Raw genomic sequence first — 23,771 nt, forward strand, 5'->3', positions numbered from 1 at the left:
GGCTCTTATATGCATTATTGTTGATTTAACCAAGAGCCCATATTGCCCTATCTTCTCCTGTTTATTGAATGCTCGCAGATTCCAACTTAGTCCAATGCACGTGCACTATTATTATTATTCACATCGTTCGGTCGTGCAAGGCAATTATGACGATATATGATGAAATGATTGAGATGGGAGAAGCTGGTATGAACTTGACCTCTCTTGTTTTTGTAAATATGATTAGTTCATCGTTCCTGATTCAGCCTATTATGAATAAACATGTTTGCAGTGACAATTAGAGATTATAGTTACTTATGCCATGCTTAATTAGCTAGGAGTTTATAATGGTTTACCTTGCGTGCCAACATGCTATTAAAATGGTTATGATGTGGTATAGTAGGGTGGTATCCTCCTTTGAACGATTAGAGTGACTTGACTTGGCACATGTTCACGCATGTAGTTGAAACGAAATCAACATAGCCTTCATGATATTTATGTTTATGGTGGATTATATCCTACTCATGCTTGCACTCAATGTTTATTAATTTTAATGCATGTTCATGACTGTTGTCGCTCTCTAGTTGGTCGCTTCCCAGTCTTTTGCTAGCCTTCACTTGTACTAAGAGGGAATACTGCTTGCATCCAATCCCTTAAACCCCAAAGTTATTCCATATGAGTCCACTATACCTTCCTATATGTGGTATCTACCTGCCGTTCCAAGTAAATTTGTATGTGCCAAACTCTAAACCTTCAAATGAAATTCTGTTTTGTATGCTCGAATAGCTCATGTATCAACTAGGGTTGTCCGTATCTTCCATGCTAGGCGGGTTATTCTCAAGAGGAGTGGACTCCGCTCCTCACTCACGAGAAAATGACTGGTCACCGGGATGCCCAGTCCCATGCTTTATGCAAATCAAATCAAAATAATTGCAAACAAAACTCCCTTGGGACTGTTGTTAGTTGGAGGCACTCGTTGTTTCGAGCAAGCCATGGATTGATGCTTGTTGGTGGAGGGGGAGTATAAACTTTACCATTCTGTTTGGGAACCGCCTATAATCTGTGTAGCATGGAAGATATCGCCATCTCTTGGTTGTTATGTTGACAATGAAAGTATGCCGCTCAAAATATTATTTATCTCTGCTTTAAAATCGAGCTCTGGCACCTCTACAAATCCCTGCTTCCCTCTGCGAAGGGCCTATCTATTTACTTTTATGTTGAGTCATCACCCTCTTATTAAAAGCACCAGTTGGAGAGCACTGCTGTCATTTGCATCCATTACAATTAGTTTATATTGGGTATGACTATGACTGGATCTCTTTTACCATGAATTACAATGTTTAGTCAGTCCTTGATCTTTAAAGGTGCTCTGCATTTATGTTTTGTGGTCTCAGAAAGGGCTAGCGAGATATCATCTTGTTATATCATATCATGATTGTTTTGAGAAAGTGTTGTCATCCGAGATTTATTATTATTGCTCGCTAGTTGATTATGCCATTGATATGAGTAACATGAGACCTAAATGTTATTGTGAATATGGTTAGTTCATAATCTTTGCTGAAAACTTGAATGTTGGCTTTACATATTTACAACAACAAGAGCAAACAGAGTTTGTAAAAGTTTTTCTTTATCGCTTTCAGTTTATCAACTGAATTGCTTGAGGACAAGCAAAGGTTTAAGCTTGGGGGAGTTGATACGTCTCTATCGTATCTACTTTTCCAAACACTTTTGCCCTTGTTTTGGACTCTAACTTGCATGATTTGAATGGAACTAACCCGGACTGACGCTGTTTTCAGCAGAATTGCCATGGTGTTATTTTTGTGCAGAAACAAAAGTTCTCGGAATGACCTGAAAATCAACGGAGATTATTTTTGGAAAATATAAAAAAAATACTGGCGAAAGAATCAAGGCCAGGGGCCCACACCCTTTCCACGAGGGTGTGGGGCGCGCCTGCCCCCCCTTGGCGCGCCCCCTGCCTCATGGGCCCCCTGGAGCTCCACCGACCTCAACTCCAACTCTATATATTCGTGTTCGGGGAGAAAAAAATCAGAGAGGAGGATTCATCGCGTTTTACGATACGGAGCCGCCGCCAAGCCCTAAACTCTCTCGGGAGGGCTGATCTGGAGTACGTTCGGGGCTCCGGAGAGGGGAATCCGTCGCCATCGTCATCATCAACCATCCTCCATCACCAATTTCATGATGCTCACCGCCCTGCGTGAGTAATTCCATCGTAGGCTTGCTGGACGGTGATGGGTTGGATGAGATTTATCATGTAATCGAGTTAGTTTTGTTAGGGTTTGTTCCGTAGTATCCACTATGTTCTGAGATTGATGTTGCTATGACTTTGCTATGCTTAATGCTTGTCACTAGGGCCCGAGTGCCATGATTTCAGATCCGAACCTATTATGCTTTCATGAATATATATGTGTTCTTGATCCTATCTTGCAAGTCTATAGTCACCTACTATGTGTTATGATCCGGCAACCCCGAAGTGACAATAATCGGGACCACTCTCGGTGATGACCGTAGTTTGAGGAGTTCATGTATTCACTATGTGTTAATGCTTTGGTCCGGCACTCTATTAAAAGGAGGCCTTAATATCCCTTAGTTTCCATTAGGACCCCGCTGCCACGGGAGGGTAGGACAAAAGATGTCCTTTTCCATAAGCACGTATGACTATATTCGGAATACATGCCTACATTACATTGATGAATTGGGGCTAGTTCTGTGTCACACTATGTTATGACTGTTACATGATGAACCGCATCCGGCATAATTCTCCATCACCGATCCAATGCCTACGAGCTTTTCACATATTGTTCTTTGCTTATTTACTTTTCCGTTGCTACTGTTACAATCACTACAAAACCCAAAAATATTACTTTTGCTACCATTACCGTTATTTCCATACTACTTTTCTACTAAATACTTTGCTGCAGATACTAAGTTATCCAGGCGTGGTTGAATTGACAACTCAACTGCTAATACTTGAGAATATTCTTTGGCCCCCCTTGTGTCGAATCAATAAATTTGGGTTGAATACTCTACCCTCGAAAACTGTTGCGATCCCCTATACTTGTGGGTTATCATCGCCTTGTAGGAGTGAACGTTCACCAAGTACTCTTCAATGTCGCACCGGCTCGTGATTCCTTCAAAAGGAGCAAGAAAAACAAACACTTGGAAAAACAAATGTGGTTAGCGTTAGTGCAAAACCAAGCATTCAAGTGGTGATTCACCGAACAAGTGTTGTCATCATGCATATCATATGGTTTGACAAAGAAGTGTGGCATGGCATTTAAGCATGTAAATTGAGCACATGGAAAAGCATCATGGAAATAATCATGCAAATGTGAGGTAAAGATGCTAATATGTGGGACAAGTAAACAAGCATCTACCTCAATGTCATAGCAAGCATGCATAAAGTGCTCAACAAATGGTCTATGATATGAATATGAACCATTCACAACACCAAATAAGAGGAGATGTCTAAACACATGGGGTAAGTGCAAGACAATCCGAGCATAATGTGCACATGGTATAGTGAAAATATTGTGGCACTCAACACAATGGAAAGAGAAATTGTTCATCATGTGTGAGGCAATCAAGTGAAGCAAGTGACAAGCAATGGGACATGGCATATGTGAAGTAATGACATTGTTGCAACCAAACATATGATAGGAGCAAGTAATCCAAGAATTGGATGCAACAAGAGGAAGCATAGACATGAAGTCGTGCAAACTAGTGGAGCGAAGATGCAACACACTAGAGGAAATCATGGCAATCATGTCGTGTGAGCAAATAATAGATATAGGTAATGCACATGACATATCGCGAGCACGAGCACAAAGCAAGATCATAGTAGGAATGTGGCATAAATGGAACATGGCAATAACAAGCAATATCTCCACCAAGCTTGCAAATACACATACGAGTAGTAGAATCAATCATCATGTGTAATGCAAAGCATGGGTCACAAATGCATGGAAAAGGCATATGAATGAGCATATCATGCAAAGTGAACATGGCAAGATGGGCATATAATATGTAATGGACAATAACCCATAGCCAAGTGAGGGTCATGTAGAAGAAATGCGCGAAGTCTTTGCGCGAAGAGAGCGGTGGGAAAGGCAATCCATGGGATCCCAAGTCATCATTGCTCTCTAGAGCTCGTTTTGTCAACTCATGGGATTGTGAGGTTGACAAGTATTCATGGGTACCTACACAAAACAAAGACAAAGGGAAAATTGTGTGTGTGTGGTATATGTACACATCATCCAATATGATGCATACGTGCATGTGTTGGTTAGCACAAAATATCCAATGCTCAAATAGATGAGATGCGTGATATAGAAACATGTCATCCATCATGATGGGTTTGTTGTTATGTATAGCATAATGGAGACTCAAATTATTGAATGCGTCATGAGAAGTATGTAGAACATTGTTATTCATGGAATGCATATGGTGCACGCAATCATGGGAATCATGCAAAGTATGGAATGCATCAAAAACTCCTAATATGTATGAGGAAACTATGGGGTCTCCTCATGAGCATTCGTGGAAACATCACATTGAGAATATTGACAACATCCAAAACAATGCATATCCGAAGCTAGGTGGTCATGGCATGGCATATGGGATAAATGATGCAAAGGGAGCATATCAATATCATCACAAGAAAAACAAATGCCAATAACCATGGGCTTGTCATCTATGCCATATGTGCAAATTGGGTTAATTTTAATGGCATATGCATAGTCACTATGAAGAGATTGCAAATATGACATATGGTTGATCTCATGCATAGCATATGACAAGTCAAGCGGATTGTCAAACATGATGTGACCGAGAGAATTATCACAAGAAATCATATGTAACATGGCATCACAACTAATAGACTTCACATGGCAATCATCAAACTCATCATAAATGGGTAAATCATCGCATGGGGAAGTCAGACTAGCATGAAGCATGGCAATAGGTGGATCAACATCATGCAAGCAATCAATGCTAAGAATGTCCACTAGTGGGACTAGAGCATCACCATCACCTATGTTACCTTGTTCATTCCACTCAAGTGGTGTAGGTGAGGTGGCAAAGACCAAATGGTGGTCATCATCTTCATCTGGATGGAACCATGTGGGGGGTGCATCATATTCCACCATGGCCATCGTCTTGTCCAAAGGGAGGACGAAGTCGTCGAGGATCAGCGCGTCATCATAACTGGGACCTAGCACCAAAGGGGGAGACACAATAGAGGTAGAGGTTAAGTCATTAGAAATCATAGTGGCCTCACATGCCCAATCAACTATCACACTCTCTCTATGTGGTGGTCCACTCACTCCCTCAAAATAGGTGCACTCAACGTCACATATAGTGGAGTCACTCATCTCACTCAAGTGGTGGGGGTTGTGGCTCTCCTCACATGGGAATTGTGGCAACTCATCATATATGGGGCTAGTGGTGAAGTCACTCTCACTCTCAATATGGTGGCACAAGTCACTCAAGTCATCATACGTCGCCGTGGTCGAAGGGAAAATCCCATGCTCAACCATCTCGTCGTCGTCGTCGTGGATGAAGGCCGTAGATGGAACATTATCGCTCTCCTCCATGACCGAAGGGAAAATCCCATGCTCGATCATCTCGTCACCGTCGCCGTGGATGAAGGCCGATGTAGGCGTACTCGTCGGAGGTAGGCGAAGATGCCATACGTCCAAAGGCGAAGATGCCTTGATAACACTTGGCGAAGATGCTGAAGTGGTGGTAGTAGTCGTAGCTCCGTCTTGTTGGTGCTCGTCTCGCGGTCTTATCTTGTGCGCATGAAGGTTTTCTTGACAGTGCCGCATGGTACATGCATCTTGTGGCCGCTCCGAAGGTGTGCGACTTGAGCGTCTCCGCCGTGAAGATGACGAAGGGGAAGAAGACTTGTATTTGGCCACCAAGTCTCGTACTTGATCCATTTGCTCGTCCAACTTGGTGTCGATGTAGTCCCTTTTCCTTGCTTCGTTTTGGCGAATGTCGATGGCGAGTCGCTCAATGCCTTGCATTGCTCGTTGTAGTCCGAAGATGGACGTTTTGGTGATGTAGTTGTATGCGTTGTCGTTGTCGTGGAAGACCGGAGATGGAATGCCTTGCCTATCCATCACAAGACTCGAGAAAATGTGAGTGGAAGAAAGTAAAGAACTAGACCAAATGTACCTTTCCAATGTTGAAGATGGATCAATGATCACTGAATAATGTATCAAGGAAATAGCACAACTGGTACCGAATTTTGTCAATTCTCACACCTACACAAGTAAGGCTTATGGTGGAGCTCGGTGAGGATACTGGCACAAAAATTTGATGCAAAATGTTAGGAAGAGTCAATAATGTTGGAAAAGATACACAAATTCGCAAGTGAAACAAGTAGACCAATAGCAAAATGTGGTACACGGAAACACACACACGGATAGATAAATGGGGTCGTGCAACCAAGGAATGAGCACAAAATGTGGAATCCACGGAAAACGCTCGTGTTGCACAACTCAAGAGAGACGCTAGCACGATTTCTCAATAGGCGGATACGACACTTGTGCACAATCTATAAGATGCAAAATGTATCAACTTTCTATCCCAAGTATGCTATATATGTATGATGTTCCGGTGTTTCACATACGATGATCCAAGATGATCAATATGGTAGTATGGTATGCAATGTGGCGATGCTATGGCTCTTGCTTACAAGCTTCTTTGCTCCCTTTTTTGCTTAAAAGCTTATTATCTTTTTTTTGTATGGCCACTTATGCGAAATGCACAAACCAAGATAGCTATTGTGTATATGCGGGAACAATCTTATGACACAAGGGATGGCACTATGATACCAAGATGATACCAAATATGATATGGTATGTATGCAATGGAAGGTGTAGATCAATGATCACTAATGTGCACAAGTAACGTTGCTGGCAATACTCAATGGCTTGTCTCGATAGGCAAGTGACGCAAAATGGGCTAAGGGGTTAACAATGTAATGGAGAGAATGTACAATGATGGGATACCACGATACCAAGATGATATAGAGGTTACCGTTCTTACTTACGGTTAGGGTGTCAAAATGGTGAAGGTGGTCGATGTTGAATCCTTGTCGAAGTTGAGCGGCAGTGTTGTCGATGTCGAGCCGTTCCTAGTTAGCCGAAACACCCTAGGAAACGGAAAATCCGCAAACTCAAAATCTCAAAGGAAAATGTCAAATGGTGGTAGCGGAATGCGTAGGTGGTTCCGGAGTTAGCAATGTGGAAGTGGTGGTGGTAGTTGATGACGAAGCGACCGTCCCTAAGTAGCTGATACACCTTAGGAGACTCAAGTCACCCCTCAAGCAACCACAAATGCTATATGGAACTAAATGGGTTAGGTTGCGGCAAGCTATGGTGGTTTTGCAGATGATATGGTGGATGGCCTAGGCAAAGATGCCAAAATGCCAAAATTTTGATGGAGTCAAATGGTGTTGGAACCTATCTAGATGGATGGGGGATGTCAATAGCTACTCAACAAGCTAAAGAACGTCAAAATCGGACTCTGGGAGTGAAAGTTATGGCCGAAACGGTTTTTGTTGGTGGGCTGATTCTGGGTGGTGCGGGTGCCCGGGGGTCGGAGGTGCGGGCACCCGGGCCCCGGGGTGGTCAGCGGGGTTGGGCGGAAAAATGGCCCGGGGGTAAGGGGTGCGGGCACCCGGGGTGGTCAGCGGGGATGGGCGGGGGGTCCGGGTGCTCGGGGTTTGAGGTCCGGGTGCCCGGGGGTTACGGATTTGGGTGGAAATTTGTGGGAAAATGGGATAAATTGGTGGATTTCATGGAGGGAAAGGTGGAGATGGATGGGGGGAAGGCTAGATCCACTTGAAACCAAGCAAATCCATGGATCAAATCCAACAGAACCTCATCAAACCAACAAATCACACACAAAAATTGGGGCTATTTTTGGTGGGGAATTTTCGAAATTGGGGAAGAACACAACAAAATTAGGCTAGAAAACAAGAAGGGGGGCTCCAATTTCGTGAGAAACCATGGCTCATGATACCAAGATGTTGTAGGGTAGAACCCTAGATGGAGATCTTTCACGAATTGCAGGGAAAATCCCCAAGAACAAGAAGAACACAAAGGGGGGAAACAAGAGGAACACTCAAATTGACTTGATCCAATCACACATGTGCTAGATCCAATCACGCAAAGAGAGATACAAAGGTCCAAATCCAACACAAGAAGATATAAGAGGTAACTAGTTCATACCAATCCTATGAGGAAAGAGGTCTTGATGATCCTATGATGGGGATCCTTCTCCAAGAGGAGGCCTTGATATCCACAAGAGGATCTTCTCCCTTAGGAGGTCATGATCTCCAAGAGGAGGAAGATGCGCAAAGCTCTCTCAATATCTCACATATACTTTGCTCTCCCTCTAAATGAGCTAGGGGAGGGGTACTTATAGTCTAGGGACGAATTAATGGAGAAAAGGGGTACAAGGGTCATTTTAACCCAATATGCATGCATGCATCGTCGGAGGGGTCCGGGCACCCGGGGGTCGCTGGGATGAGGAGGCCGGGCACCCGGGGTAGCGCCAGGTGAGGGTGTGGGCACTCGGGGGTAGGAGTGCGGGCACCTAGGGGTAAGGGCACCCGGGGGTGCGGGTACCCGGTGGTGAAAGCCTGGGCACCCGGGGTGGTCAGGGGCCGCACCCTTTGGGGGCCGGGGTCCGGGTGTTGGGGAACGTAGCAATAATTCAAAATTTTCCTACGTGTCACCAAGATCAATCTAGGAGATGCTAGCAACGAGAGAGAGGGAGTGCATCTTCATACCCTTGAAGATCGCTAAGCGGAAGCTGTAACGCCCGGATCTGATGCGCCAGGTGTCTCCCAGTTATTCGCTGTCGTTGCCATTTCATTTGCTTGCGTGTTGCATTTTGCCATGTCATCATCTGCATTTCATATCATGTCATCATGTGCATCGCATTTGCATACGTGTTCGTCTCATGCATCCGAGCATTTTCCCCGTTGTCCGTTTTGCAATCCGGTACTCCCACCTCCTCCAGCGCACCCCTCTTGTTTCTTTTCGTGAGCGGGTGTTGAACGTTCTCGGAATGGACCGAGTCTTGCCAAGTGGCCTTGGTATACCACCGGTAGACCACCTGTCAAGTTTCGTGCCATTTGGAGGTCGTTTGATGCTCCAACGGTTAACCGGGTAACCGCAAAGTCCGTTTGTGTGTTGCAGCAAACCCCCCCTTCAAACAGCCCCAAAACCCCTCTAAGGCTCCGCCATGCTCTCGGTCGTTCGATCTCGATCGCGTGGGCGAAAACCGCACCTCATTTGGACTCTCCTAGCTCCCTCTACCTATATATTTGCCCTTTCCCCCGAAATTTCGCGGACGTAACCCTAGCCTCCTTCCTCCTCGCGCCACCGGACAGAACTTCCCCCGCGCCGGACATGTCCGCCGCCGCCCTCCGACCAATCCGCCGCCGCCACGTCACCCGCGCCTCCTCTCTCTCTCTCTCCCCGCCGCCGCGGCCCGCGGAGCCCATCTGGGGCCCGCGCGGGCCCGAGCCGCCGCCGCCGCCCCGTGGCGTCTGCCTCCGCGCCCTCCGCCTGCGCCTCGACGCCGCCTCATCGCCCCGCCTCCCACCGGCGCCACCGCCCGCGAGCCGCCGCCTCCGTCGCCGGCGTAGCTCCGCCGCCCGGCCATGGCGCCGCCGCCTCCGCGCCCGCGGGACCGAGCCGCGCCGCGCCGTCCGGCCTCCTCCCGCGGCCCCCCTGCTCCTCCTCTCCGGCCCTGACGCCGTCAAGGTCCCCGCCGCGCCGTCCCTTTCTTCGGCGAGTTCGAGCTCGGCCCCGCAGCTCCCGATCCGATCTGACCGCGAAGGTTGACTTTCCCCCCTCCTCTCGATTTCTCTAAGTCCTGTAATCTTGACATTACATGCTTATGTTCATTGCATCGTAACTCTCTTCATACTGCTCCGTTTCGTGCATATAATATATAAAAATGTTCGTCTCGTGATGCTATATATTTTGTTCCATTGCACCATGTTCATTTGAGTTCATCTTGGTGCCCAAATCATCATTGCAAGAGTGCTAGTTGCTGTTATCTGCTGTTACTTATCAGAACTTGGTGATTTGTTATTTTTGTTGCATTTAATCTGTGCATCTTATGGGCATAATCTCTACATGTGTTTTATTGTTTGCCATTCCATATTTCCAAGGGTGTATGCCATGTATTTTTGTGATCTCTGTGGTGACTAGCACAAGCATGCAAACTAGGCTCCGTAATGTTTCTGATTTCAGAGACAGTAATTTCTCTGTCTGTCTGCTGTTATTTTGTTGCCCTGTAAACTTGATGCTACAGAGAGATCCATGCATATTTTGGAGATGTTCAGTAAGGATGTCTTGTAGATATTGTTGTAATTGATCCATTTCTGCCCTTGTTTTCAATTATGGAGTTCCATAGCATGTCTCAATCTTGCTCTACTTTTGCTATAAAATGTTCCTGGCAGATTGTTTACGTGTTACTCAATTTTGCCAAGGTTGTTGTAGTTGTTTCATACATGCTATGCATTTGTTCTTGCCATGGATAGCTTCATAAACATGCCTTCTTGCTGTAGGTATGCTTGTTTTGTCATGCATTGCCTTGTGGTGAGTGCATCAAGCTCACCAAGATGCCTTCATATTATAGTTTCTGCCATGCTCTGTTTTCTGCTAAGTCTGGAACCTGTTAACGAAACTTGCTATGTTTACATGGTTGCCATCATATCTTATGGTCCTTTTTGGCTTATGGTCAGTAAGGGACTTTTGTTCTATGCCATTAGTAGATTACTGCCATGGCTTGTTTTGCTATGTTATGTTCCTGTAGCATGTTGATTTCGTGCTCTGAACATTGCAACCTGATGTTATTTCTGCCATGTCCAGTAATTCTGCTAAGTCTGTGAACCTATTATTATTTGCAATATTGCCATGTCCTTTTGGGCATGTTCCAGTGATTTTTGGAGATAGCCCAGTGTTCATGTTTTGTTGTACTTTACCTGTACATCATGTCCATGCCTTTTGTTTTCATGTTGAGTTGTTGTAGCGTATTGTTTTGATGCTTGCTAGGTGCCTAGTTGCTGTTTCGGACAGATTGTTGATATTTATTGTTTGGAGTGTATGTGTTGCACCGTTGCTCCGTTTTGAGCATGTTCTACATGAAACTTGCTTAGAATTGTATGTAGTTCCATATTATCATGTTGCATCCTTGTTTTGAGGTGTTTGCTTGATGTTTGTATGCATTTTGCATCAATGCCATGTTTAACTTGTTTTGCTCATATCTTCTAGGCCGTAGCTCCGAATCTAATGAACTTTATATGTAACTTGACTAGAATTTCGTGTAGATCATCATGATGCTCTTTAACTTGCTGTTTAACAACTTGAACATAAAGTTTATTCAGTTCTGGACCAATTTCGAAATTTGCATATGAGGACTTACCGAAATTGTGATGTGTTGTTTCCGGCCTCATTTAAACTTGCCTTGATGTGTTGTTCTTGTATGCACCATCTCTCGTCATGAGTAGCTTCATATAGCCTTGTCATGCATCATACTTGGTTGAGCATCATGTCTTGTTCATGTGTGGTGTGTTTACCTTGTTGTGTGCTTCTTCTTGATAGTTCCCGTGTCGTTGCGATCGTGAGGATTCGTTTGTCTTCGTGGCTTCATCTTCTTCATGGACTCGTTCTTTTTCCTAGCGGGATTTCAGGCAAGATGACCGTCACCTTGAATCTCATTACTATCATTGTTATGCTAGTTGCGTCGTTCTATTGCTATGCTGCGCTACCTATCACTTGTCCCTCAAGCCTCCCAAATTGCCATGAACCTCTAACCTTTGTCACCCTTCCTAGCAAACCGTTGTTTGGCTATGTTACCGCTTTGCTCAGCCCCTCTTATAGCGCTGCTAGTTGCAGGTGAAGATGAAGATTGCTCCATGTTGGATTATGTTTATGTTGGGATATCACAATATCTCTTATATTATTAATGCATCTATATACTTGGTAAAGGGTGGAAGGCTCGGCCTTATGCCTGGTGTTTTGTTCCACTCTTGCCGCCCTAGTTTCCGTCATACCGGTGTTATGTTCCTTGATTTTGCGTCCCTCACACGGTTGGGTGATTTATGGGACCCCCTTGACAGTTCGCCTTGAATAAAACTCTTCCAGCAAGGCCCAACCTTGGTTTTACCATTTGCCTAGCCTATTTCTTTTCCCTAGGGAGTCGCTCTCTCGAGGGTCATCTTACTTTACCCCCCCCCCCGGGCCAGTGCTTCTCTAAGTGTTGGTCCGAACCGAGCAGCCTGCGGGGCCACCTCGGGGAAACTCGAGGTCTGGTTTTACTCGTAGCTTGACTTATCCGGTGTTGCCCTGAGAACGAGATATGTGCAGATCCTATCGGGATTGTCGGCACATCGGGCGGCTTTGCTGGTTTGTTTTACCATTGTCGAAATGTCTTGTAACCGGGATTCCGAGACTGATCGGGTCTTCCCGGGAGAAGGAATATCCTTCGTTGACCGTGAGAGCTTATAATGGGCTAAGTTGGGACACCCCTGCAAGGTATTATCTTTCGAAAGCCGTGCCCGCGGTTATGTGGCAGATGGGAATTTGTTAATATCCGGTTGTAGAGAACTTGACACTTGACCTTAATTAAAATACATCAACCGCGTGTGTAGCCGTGATGGTCTCTTCTCGGCGGAGTCCGGGAAGTGAACACGGTTTCTAGGTTATGTTTGCCGTAAGTAGGAGTTCAGGATCACTTCTTGATCATTGCTAGTTTCACGACCGTTCCTTTGCCTCTCTTCTCGCTCTTATTTGCGTAAGTTAGCCACCATACTTGCTTAGTCGCTGCTGCAACCTCACCACCTTATCCATTCCTTACCCTTTAAGCTTTGCTAGTCTTGATACCCATGGTAATGGGATTGCAGAGTCCTCGTGGCTCACAGATTACTACAACACCAGTTGCAGGTACAGGTTTTGCGATGAACATGACGCAAGAGCGATGTTTCTTGTTTTGGAGTTCTTCTTCTGCTTCTTCTTCGATCAGGGGATAGGTTCCAGGTCGGCAGCCTGGGCTAGCAGGGTGGATGTCGTTTGAGTTTCTGTTTATGTTTCATCCGTAGTCGGATATTGATCTTATGTATGATGTATTGATGTATTCTTGCGGCATTTGTATGCCTTGTATGTATCCCCAAATATTATGTAATGTTGATGTAATGATATCCACCTTGCAAAAGCGTCTTCAAGATGCGCTTCTATCCTTGGTGGGATCTTCGTGTTCCTTTAGGATAGGGTCACATCTTGGGCGTGACAGAAGCGTTCAAGAGAACGGGGTTGATGGAGTCGTACTCGTCGTGATCCAAATCACCGATGATCCTAGCGCCGAACGGACGGCACCTCCGCGTTCCACACACGTATGGAGCAGCGACGTCTCCTCCTTCTTGATCCAGCAAGGGGGGAGGAGAGGTTGATGGAGATCCAGCAGCACGACGGCGTGGTGGTGGAAGTAGCGGGATTCCAACAGGGCTTCGCCAAGCGCTGCGGGAGGAGGGAGATGTGTCACGGGAGGGAGAGGGAGGCGCCAGGGCTTGGGTGCGGCTGCCCTCCCTCCCCCCACTATATATAGGGCCAAGGGAGAGGGGGGGCGCAGCCTTGGCCCTTCCTCCAAGGAAGGGTGCGGCCAGGGGGGAGTCCATCCTCCCCAAGGCACCTAGGAGGTGCCTTCCCCCTTTAGGACTCTCCCTTTCCCTTATCTCTTGGCGCATGGGCCTCTTGGGGCGGGTGCCCTTGGCCCATATAGGCCAAGGCGCACACCCCTACAGCCCATGTGGCCCCCCGGGGCAGGTGGACCCCTCTGGTGGACCCCCGGACCCCTTTCGGCACTCCCGGTACAATACCGATAATGCGCGAAACTTTTCCGGCGACCAAAACAAGACTTCCCATATATAAATCTTTACCTCCGGACCATTCCGGAACTCCTCGTGGCGTCCGGGATATCATCCGGGACTCCGAACAACTTTCGGGTTACCGCATACTAATATCTCTACAACCCTAGCGTCACCGAACCTTAAGTGTGTAGACCCTACGGGTTCGGGAGACACGTAGACATGACCGAGACGACTCTCCGGTCAATAACCAACAGCGGGATCTGGATACCCATGTTGGCTCCCACATGCTCCTCGATGATCTCATCGGATGAACCACGATGTCGAAGATTCAATCAATCCCGTATACAATTCCCTTTGTCTATCGGTATGTTACTTGCCCGAGATTCGATCGTCGGTATCCCCATACCTCGTTCAATCTTGTTACCGGCAAGTCTCTTTACTTGTTCTGTAACGCATGATCCCGTGGCTAACTCCTTAGTCACATTGAGCTCATTATGATGATGCATTACCGAGTGGGCCCAGAGATACCTCTCCGTAATACGGAGTGACAAATCCCAGTCTCGATTCGTGCCAACCCAACAGACACTTTCGGAGATACCTGTAGTGCACCTTTATAGCCACCCAGTTACGTTGTGACGTTTGGTACACCCAAAGCACTCCTACGGTATCCGGGAGTTGCACAATCTCATGGTCTAAGGAAACGATACTTGACATTAGAAAAGCTCTTAGCAAACGAACTACACGATCTTGTGCTATGCTTAGGATTGGGTCTTGTCCATCACATCATTCTCCTAATGATGTGATCCCGTTATCAATGACATCCAATGTCCATGGTCAGGAAACCATAACCATCTATTGATCAACGAGCTAGTCAACTAGAGGCTTACTAAAGACATGTTGTGGTCTATGTATTCACACATGTATTACGGTTTCCAGTTAATACAATTATAGCATGAACAATAGACAATTATCATGAACAAGGAAATATAATAATAACCATTTTATTATTGCCTCTAGGGCATATTTCCAACAGTCTCCCACTTGCACTAGAGTCAATAATCTAGTTCACATCACTATGTGATTGTAATGAATCCAACACCCATGGGGTTTGTTCATATCTCGCTTGTGAGAGAGGTTATTAGTCTACGGGTCTGAACCTTTCAGATCCGTGTGTGCTTTACAAATCTCTATGTCATCTTGTAGATGCAGCTACCACGCGCTACTTGGAGCTATTTCAAATAACTGCTCTACTATACGAATCCGGTTTACTACTCAGAGTCATCCGGATTAGTGTCAAAGTCTGCATCGACGTAACCCTTTACAACGAACTCTTTTACCACCTCCATAATCGAGAAAATTCCTTAGTCCACTAGATACTAAGGATAAGTTCGACCGCTGTCATGTGATCCATTCCCGGATCACTATTGTACCCCTTGACTAACTCATGGCAAGGCACACTTCAGGTGTGGTACACAGCATAGCATACTGTAGAGCCTACGTCTAAAGCATAGGGGACGACCTTCGTCCTTTCTCTTTGTTCTGCCGTGGTCAGGTCTTGAGTCTTACTGAATACTCACACCTTGTAACACAGCCAAGAACTCCTTCTTTGCTGATCTATTTTGAACTCCTTCAAAATCTTGTCACGGTATGTATTCATTTGAAAGTACTATTAAGCATTTTTGATCTATCCTTATAGATCTTGATGCTCAATGTTCAAGTAGCTTAATCCAGGTTTTCCATTGAAAAACACTTTTCAAATAACCGTGTATGATTTCCAGAAATTCTACATCATTTCTGATCAATAATATGTCAACAACATATACTCATCAGAAATTCTATAGTGCTCCCACTCACTTCTTTGGAAATACAAGTTTCTCATAAACTTTGTAAAAACCCAAAATCTTTGATCATCTCATCAAAGCGTACATTCCAACTCCGAGATGCTTACTCCAATACTTAGAAGGATTGCTGGAGCTTTGCATACTTGTTAGCATCATTCAGGATTGACAAAACCTTCTGGTTGTATCACATACAACCTTTCCTCAAGAAAATCGTCGAGGAAACAATGTTTTTTGACATCCTATCTGCAAGATTTCATAAATAATGCAGTAACTGCTAATATAATTCCAACAGACTCTTAGCATCGCTATGAGTGAGAAAATCTCATCGTAGTCAACTCCTTGAACTTGTCGGAAAACATCTTAACGACAAGTCGAGCTTTCTTAATGGTGACACTTACCATCATTGTCTGTCTTCCTTTTAAAAATCCATCTGCACCCAAGAGCCTTACGACCATCAAGTAGTTCTTCCAAAGTCTACACTTTGTTTTTATACATGGATCCTCTCTCGGATTTTATGGCCTCGAGCCATTCGTCGGAATCCGGGCCCACCATCGCTTCTCCATAGCTCGTAGGTTCATTGTTGTCTAGCAACATGACTTCCAAGACAGGATTACGTACCACTCTGAAGTAGTACGCATCCTTGTCGTCCTACGAGGTTTGGTAGTGACTTGATCCGAAGTTTCATGATCACTATCATAAGCTTCCACTTCAATTGGTGTAGGTGCCACAGGAACAACTTCCTGTGCCCTGCTACACACTAGTTGAAGTCATGGTTCAATAACCTCATCAAGTCTCCACCATCCTCCCACTCAATTCTTTCGAGAGAAACTTTTCCTCGAGAAAGGACCTGTTTCTAGAAACAATCACTTTTGCTTCCAGATCTGAAATAGGAGGTATACCCAACTGTTTTGGGTATTCTATGAAGATGCATTTATCCGCTTTGGGTTCGAGCTTATCAGCTCGAAAACTTTTTCACATAAGCGTCGCAGCCCCAAACTTTTAAGACACGACAGCTTAGGTTTCTCTAAACCATAGTTCATATGGTGTCGTCTCAACGGAATTGCGTGGTGCCCTATTTAAAGTGAATGCGGTTGTCTCTAATGCCTAACCCATAAACGATAGTGTAATTCGATAAGAGACATCATGGTATGCACTATATCCAATAGGGTGCAGTTATGATGTTCGGACACACCATCACACTATAGTGTTCCAGGCGGTATTAGTCGTGAAACAATTTCCACAATTTCTTAATTGTGTGCCAAACTCGTAACTCAGATATTCATCTCTATGATCATATCATAGACATTTTTTATCCTCTTGTCACGACGATCTTCAACTTCACTCTGAAATTACTTGAACCTTTCAATAATTCAGACTTGTGTTTCATCAAGTAAATATACTCAGCATCTACTCAAATCATTTGTGAAGTAAGAGCATAATGATATTCACTGCGTGCCTCAGCACTCATTGGATTGCACACATCAAATGTATTACTTCCAACAAGTTGCTCTCTTGTTCCATCTCACTGAAAACGAGGCCTTTCAGTCATCTTGCCCATGTGGCATGATTTGCATGTCTCAAGTGATTCAAAATCAAGTGAGTTCAAACGATCCATCTGTATGGAGTTTCTTCATGCATATCTACCAATAGACATGGTTCGCATGTCTCAATCTTTTCAAAAACGAGTGAGTCCAAAGATCCATCAACATGGAGCTTCTTCATGCGTTTTATACCAATATGACTCAAATGGCAGTGCCACAAGTATGTGGTACTATCATTACTATCTTACATCTTTTGGCATGAACATGTGTATCACTACGATCGAGATTCAATAAACCATTCATTTTAGGTGCAAGACCATTGAAGGTATTACTCAAATAGACAGAGTAACCATTATTCTCTTCAAATGAATAATCGTATTGCGATAAACATAATCCAATCATGTCTATGCTCAACGCAAACACCAAATAACAATTATTTAGGTTTAACACCAATCTCGATGGTAGAGGGAGCGTGCGATGTTTGATCACATCAACCTTGGAAACACTTCCAACACATATCGTCATCTCACCTTTAGTTAGTCTCCATTTATTCCGTAGCTTTTATTTCAAGTTACCAACACTTAGCAACCAAACCGGTATCTAATACCCTGGTGCTACTAGGAGTACTAGTAAAGTACACATTAATATAATGTATATCCAATATACTTTTGTCGACCTTGCCTGACTTCTCATCTACTAAGTATCTAGGGTAGTTCTGCTTCAGTGACCGTTCCCCTTATTACAGAAGCACTTAGTCTCGGGTTTGGGTTCTACCTTGGGTTTCTTCACTAGAGCAGCAACTGATTTGCCGTTTCATGAAGTATCCCTTCTTTCCCTTGCCCTTCTTGAAACTAGTGGTTTTACTAACCATCAACAATTGATGCTCCTACTTGATTTCTACTTTCGCGGTGTCAAACATCGCGAGTTGCTCAAGGATCATCATGTCTATACCTGATATGTTATAGTTCATCACGAAGCTCTAATAGTTTGGTGGCAGTGACTATGGAGAACCATCACTATCTCATCTGCAAGATTAACTCCCACTCGATTCAAGCGATTGTAGTACTTAGACAATCTGAGCACATGCTCAACGATTGAGCTTTTCTCCCTTAGTTTGCAGGCTTAAGAAACTTGTTAGAGGTCTCATACCTCTTGACATGGGCACTAGTCTGAAATCCCAATTTCAGTCTTTGGAACATCTCATATGTTCTGCGACGTTTCAAAAACGTCTTCGGTGCCTCAATTCTATACCGTTTTAACATTACGCACTGAACTATCACGTAGTCATCAAAACGTGTATGTCAGATGTTCGCAACATCCACAAACGACGCTCGAGGTTCAGCACACCGAGCGGTGCATTAAGGACATAAGCCTTCTGTGCAGCAATGAGGACAATCCTCAGTTTACGGACCCAGTCCGCATAATTGCTACTATCAACTTTCAACTAAATTTTCTCTAGGAACATATCTTAGTAGAACTAAAGCGTAAGCTACGACATAATTTGCAAATACCTTTTGACTATGTTCATGATAATTAAGTTCATCTAATCAAATTATTTAATGAACTCCCACTCAGATAGACATCCCTCTAGTCATCTAAGTGATACATGATCCGAGTCAACTAGGCCGTGTCCGATCATCACGTGAGACGGACTAGTCATCATCGGTGAACATCTCCATGTTGATCGCATCTACTATACGACTCATGTTCGACCTTTCGGTCTCTTGTGTTCCGAGGCCATGTCTGTACATGCTAGGCTCGTCAAGTCAACCTAAGTGTTTTTCTTGTGTTCCGAGGCCATGTCTGTACATGCTAGGCTCGTCAACACCCGTTGTATGCGAACGTTAGAATCTATCACACCCGATCATCACGTGGTGCTTCGAAACAACGAACCTTCGCAACGGTGCACAGTTAGGGGGAACACATCTCTTGAAATTTTAGTGAGAGATCATCTTATTTATGATACTGTCGTTCTAAGCAAATAAGATGTAAACATGACAAACATCACATGCAAATCATAAAGTGACATGATATGGCCAATATCATCTTGCGCCTTTGATCTCCATCTTTGAGGCGCGGCATGATCACCTTTGTCACCGGCATGACACCATGATCTCCATCATCGTGTCTTCATGAAGTTGTCTCGCCAACTATTAATTCTACTACTATGGCTAACGGTTAGCAATAAAGTAAAGTAATTACATGGCGTTTTCATTGACACGCAGGTCATACAATAAATTAAGACAACTCCTATGGCTCCTGCCGGTTGTCATACTCATCGACATGCAAGTCGTGATTCCTATTACAAGAACATGATCAATCTCATACATCACATATATAATTCATCACATCCTTTTGGCCATATCACATCACATAGCATACCCTGCAAAAACAAGTTAGACGTCCTCTAATTGTTGTTGCATGTTTTACGTGGCTGCTATGGGTTTCTAGCAAGAACGTTTCTTACCTACACAAAAGCCACAACGGTGATATGCCAATTGCTATTTACCCTTCATAAGGACCCTCTTCATCGAATCCGATCCGACTAAAGTGGGAGAGACAGACACCCGCTAGCCACCTTATGCATCAAGTGCATGTCAGTCGGTGGAACCTGTCTCACGTAAGTGTACGTGTAAGGTCGGTCCGGGCCGCTTCATCCCACAATGCCGCCGAATCAAGATAAGACTAGTAACGGTAAGCAAATTGAACAAATCATCGCCCACAACTACTTTGTGTTCTACTCGTGCATAGAATCTACGCATAGACCTAGCTCATGATGCCACTGTTGGGGAACGTAGAAATAATTCAAAATTTTCCTACGTGTCACCAAGATCAATCTAGGAGATGCTAGCAACGAGAGAGAGGGAGTGCATCTTCATACCCTTGAAGATCGCTAAGCGGAAGCGTTCAAGAGAACGGGGTTGATGGAGTCGTACTCGTCGTGATCCAAATCACCGATGATCCTAGCGCCGAACGGACGGCACCTCCGCGTTCAACACACGTACGGAGCAGCGACGTCTCCTCCTTCTTGATCCAGCAAGGGGGGGGAGAGGTTGATGGAGATCCAGCAGCACGACGGCGTGGTGGTGGAAGTAGCGGGATTCCAACAGGGCTTCGCCAAGCGCTGCGGGAGGAGGGAGATGTGTCACGGGAGGGAGATGGAGGCGCCAGGGCTTGGGTGCGGCTGCCCTCCCTCCACCCACTATATATAGGGCCAAGGGAGGGGGGGCGCAGCCTTGGCCCTTCCTCCAAGGAAGGGTGCGGCCAGGGGGAGTCCATCCTCCCCAAGGCACCTAGGAGGTGCCTTCCCCCTTTAGGACTCTCCCTTTCCCTTATCTCTTGGCGCATGGGCCTCTTGGGGCTGGTTCCCTTGGCCCATATAGGCCGAGGCGCACACCCCTACAGCCCATGTGGCCCCCCGGGGCAGGTGGACCCCTCTGGTGGACCCCCGGACCCCTTTCGGCACTCCCGGTACAATACCGATAATGCGCGAAACTTTTCCGGCGACCAAAACAAGACTTCCCATATATAAATCTTTACCTCCGGACCATTCCGGAACTCCTCGTGACGTCCGGGATCTCATCCGGGACTCCGAACAGCTTTTGGGTTACCGCATACTAATATCTCTACAACCCTAGCGTCACCGAACCTTAAGTGTGTAGACCCTACGGGTTCAGGAGACACGTAGACATGACCGAGACAACTCTCCGGTCAATAACCAACAGCGGGATCTGGATACCCATGTTGGCTCCCACATGCTCCTCGATGATCTCATCGGATGAACCACGATGTCGAAGATTCAATCAATCCCGTATACAATTTCCTTTGTCTATCGGTATGTTACTTGCCCGAGATTCGATCGTTGGTATCCCCATACCTCGTTCAATCTTGTTACCGGCAAGTCTCTTTACTCGTTCCGTAACGCATGATCCCGTGGCTAACTCCTTAGTCACATTGAGCTCATTATGATGATGCATTACCGAGTGGGCCCAGAGATACCTCTCCGTCATACGGAGTGACAAATCCCAGTCTCGATTCGTGCCAACCCAACAGACACTTTCGGAGATACCTGTAGTGCACCTTTATAGCCACCCAGTTACGTTGTGACGTTTGGTACATCCAAAGCACTCCTACGGTATCCGGGAGTTGCACAATCTCATGGTCTAAGGAAACGATACTTGACATTAGAAAAGCTCTTAGCAAACGAACTACACGATCTTGTGCTATGCTTAGGATTGGGTCTTGTCTATCACATCATTCTCCTAATGATGTGATCCCGTTATCAATGACATCCAATGTCCATGGTCAGGAAACCATAACCATCTATTGATCAACGAGCTAGTCAACTAGAGGCTTACTAAAGACATGTTGTGGTCTATGTATTCACACATGTATTACGGTTTCCAGTTAATACAATTATAGCATGAACAATAGACAATTATCATGAACAAGGAAATATAATAATAACCATTTTATTATTGCCTCTAGGGCATATTTCCAACACCGGGCACCCGGGGCATAGGAGGCCGGGCACCCGGGGTGGTCCGAGGTCTCCAGTGCTTCGCGTCTTGGGGTCCCTCTTCCTCCTCCTTCTCCCTTCTTGGATGGTGTAGATGTTTTCTTGCGCTTGAACTCCTCTTCGTCGTCGATGAAGCTTCGGTAATACCTATGCATGCACACGAGAGGAATGTCAAGTAGTATACCATCCTCGAAGGGTCAAGTGAACACGTGTAAAAGAGATGATTAACCTTTATGTATGTGAAGTAGATGTCACACGTGTCACTTGCCAAACGGACTCTTGACATGGTGATGTCCGTAGGATGCTCCGCATCAGAAGCACTAGGACCGGAACTTGGTTTTCAATACTACACTTTTTACCAGCCATGATGGAACACTTCAAAGGGTAACCAATGCTTGATCGAGGATTGGAATTGTTATCCAATAGCCGGTTCATAATTTTCTATAGCCTTCTTGGTAACCAACGCTTGATCCAAAGTTGCTTTAAAGAACGACATTGTCGTATATCTGAAGTTATGCAATACTATGAGATCGACTCAATTTCCCAACTCAAAGCTTGCTACTCTTTCTATCCGAGTTTGCAAAGCATGGATGGGTTCTTGGCGACACATAATACACATTTCGTTAGTCATATTGAGAATCTACTCGTGCACGCCTTATGGATCCGGATAGAGGGAGTACATGTCTTAACCAACACGCTCGATATATGTACTAATAGTCTCAATACCTTTCATTTATCTAACTTTTGTTGGCATGTCCTAAGTTCAACACACCCAACCCCTAAATCTTAAACCCTCGACACACTCGATCTATGCACTAATAGCCTCAACCAGGTTGAGGCCCTAGTGTGTCTCACTATGTTGATTTTGAGTGATAATGTTGCTTTGTGCACTCGCCTAGTGGGTGTCTCAAGATCACTACACACAAAATGCACATACTATTGAAGACGTAATAACATGTTTCCCATTTCTCTTACAAATGTGGTTAACTGTGGTTTTGGTTGTTGCAATAATAAACCTTTAAGATTGTTCAAATTTTGTTAAAGGGTTTCCAAAACTGAAATATCATAAGATGGTGATGACCAGTGGAGGGGAGAGAGAGAGAGAGAGTATGATGTGTCTATTGTTCAAGAAACATAGTGTTTTTTCATTCAAAGGGCTTTCTTAAAAAATAATATAGGAATTTTCCTAAGGATTTCTTCGTACTATAAGTTTTTTTTCCATGTATTACATCTGTTTGAAAAGTTCTTTGTTTTCTTATATTACAAACTTTTACACAAGTACAATATTAATCCCTCGGTAAGAAAATATAAGAGTGTTTAGTTATCTAAACGCTCTTTTTTATGGAGGGAGTATAATATTCAAGGGCATCTCTAGTGGAGAAGCCTGTTTCCCCCAATGTGTTGGCGCGAACGTTCGAATGCAAAAACACATGCCAAACTATCTCCCCTAAAGCTGGGCTAAAAGATCAGACTATCTCAAACCTAGCCATACGTGGGTGAAAAATAAGGTTGTTCGTGCATGTCCGCCGCGTTGGCCTGACACATCGACCCTATCGCAAACCCAACAAAAAGATTCGTTTGGTTCCCACTCTCTCACCTATATTCTATCCTCTCCTCCCCCGAACCCTAGCCCAATGCACCCCAAACCCGCTTCGTCTCTGCTCGGTTGATTGGAGCAGAGGGGAGATGATAGAATAGAAAGAGAGCATGGACCAAACTAAGGTTTGGGATGGGCCCGGTGTCGGGCTGATATGGCAGACATGTTCAAACAACTCCACTTCTCTCATCCACGCGTGACCATTGAAAAATGTTCAGACATTTTGCTTAATTTTAGGAAACCCGTTGGGTGCACGTTTTTTTTTATTGGGACTGTCCGCGCGGACATAACGGGAGATGGGCTTCGCCCTCGGAAACATTACATTACATTGCGGTCCTGCATTTTGTTGCCCATTGAAAAACGTTATTTTTCATAATAA

Source organism: Aegilops tauschii, chromosome 7 (assembly GCF_002575655.3).
Source record: "Aegilops tauschii subsp. strangulata cultivar AL8/78 chromosome 7, Aet v6.0, whole genome shotgun sequence".
NCBI lineage: Eukaryota > Viridiplantae > Streptophyta > Magnoliopsida > Poales > Poaceae > Aegilops > Aegilops tauschii.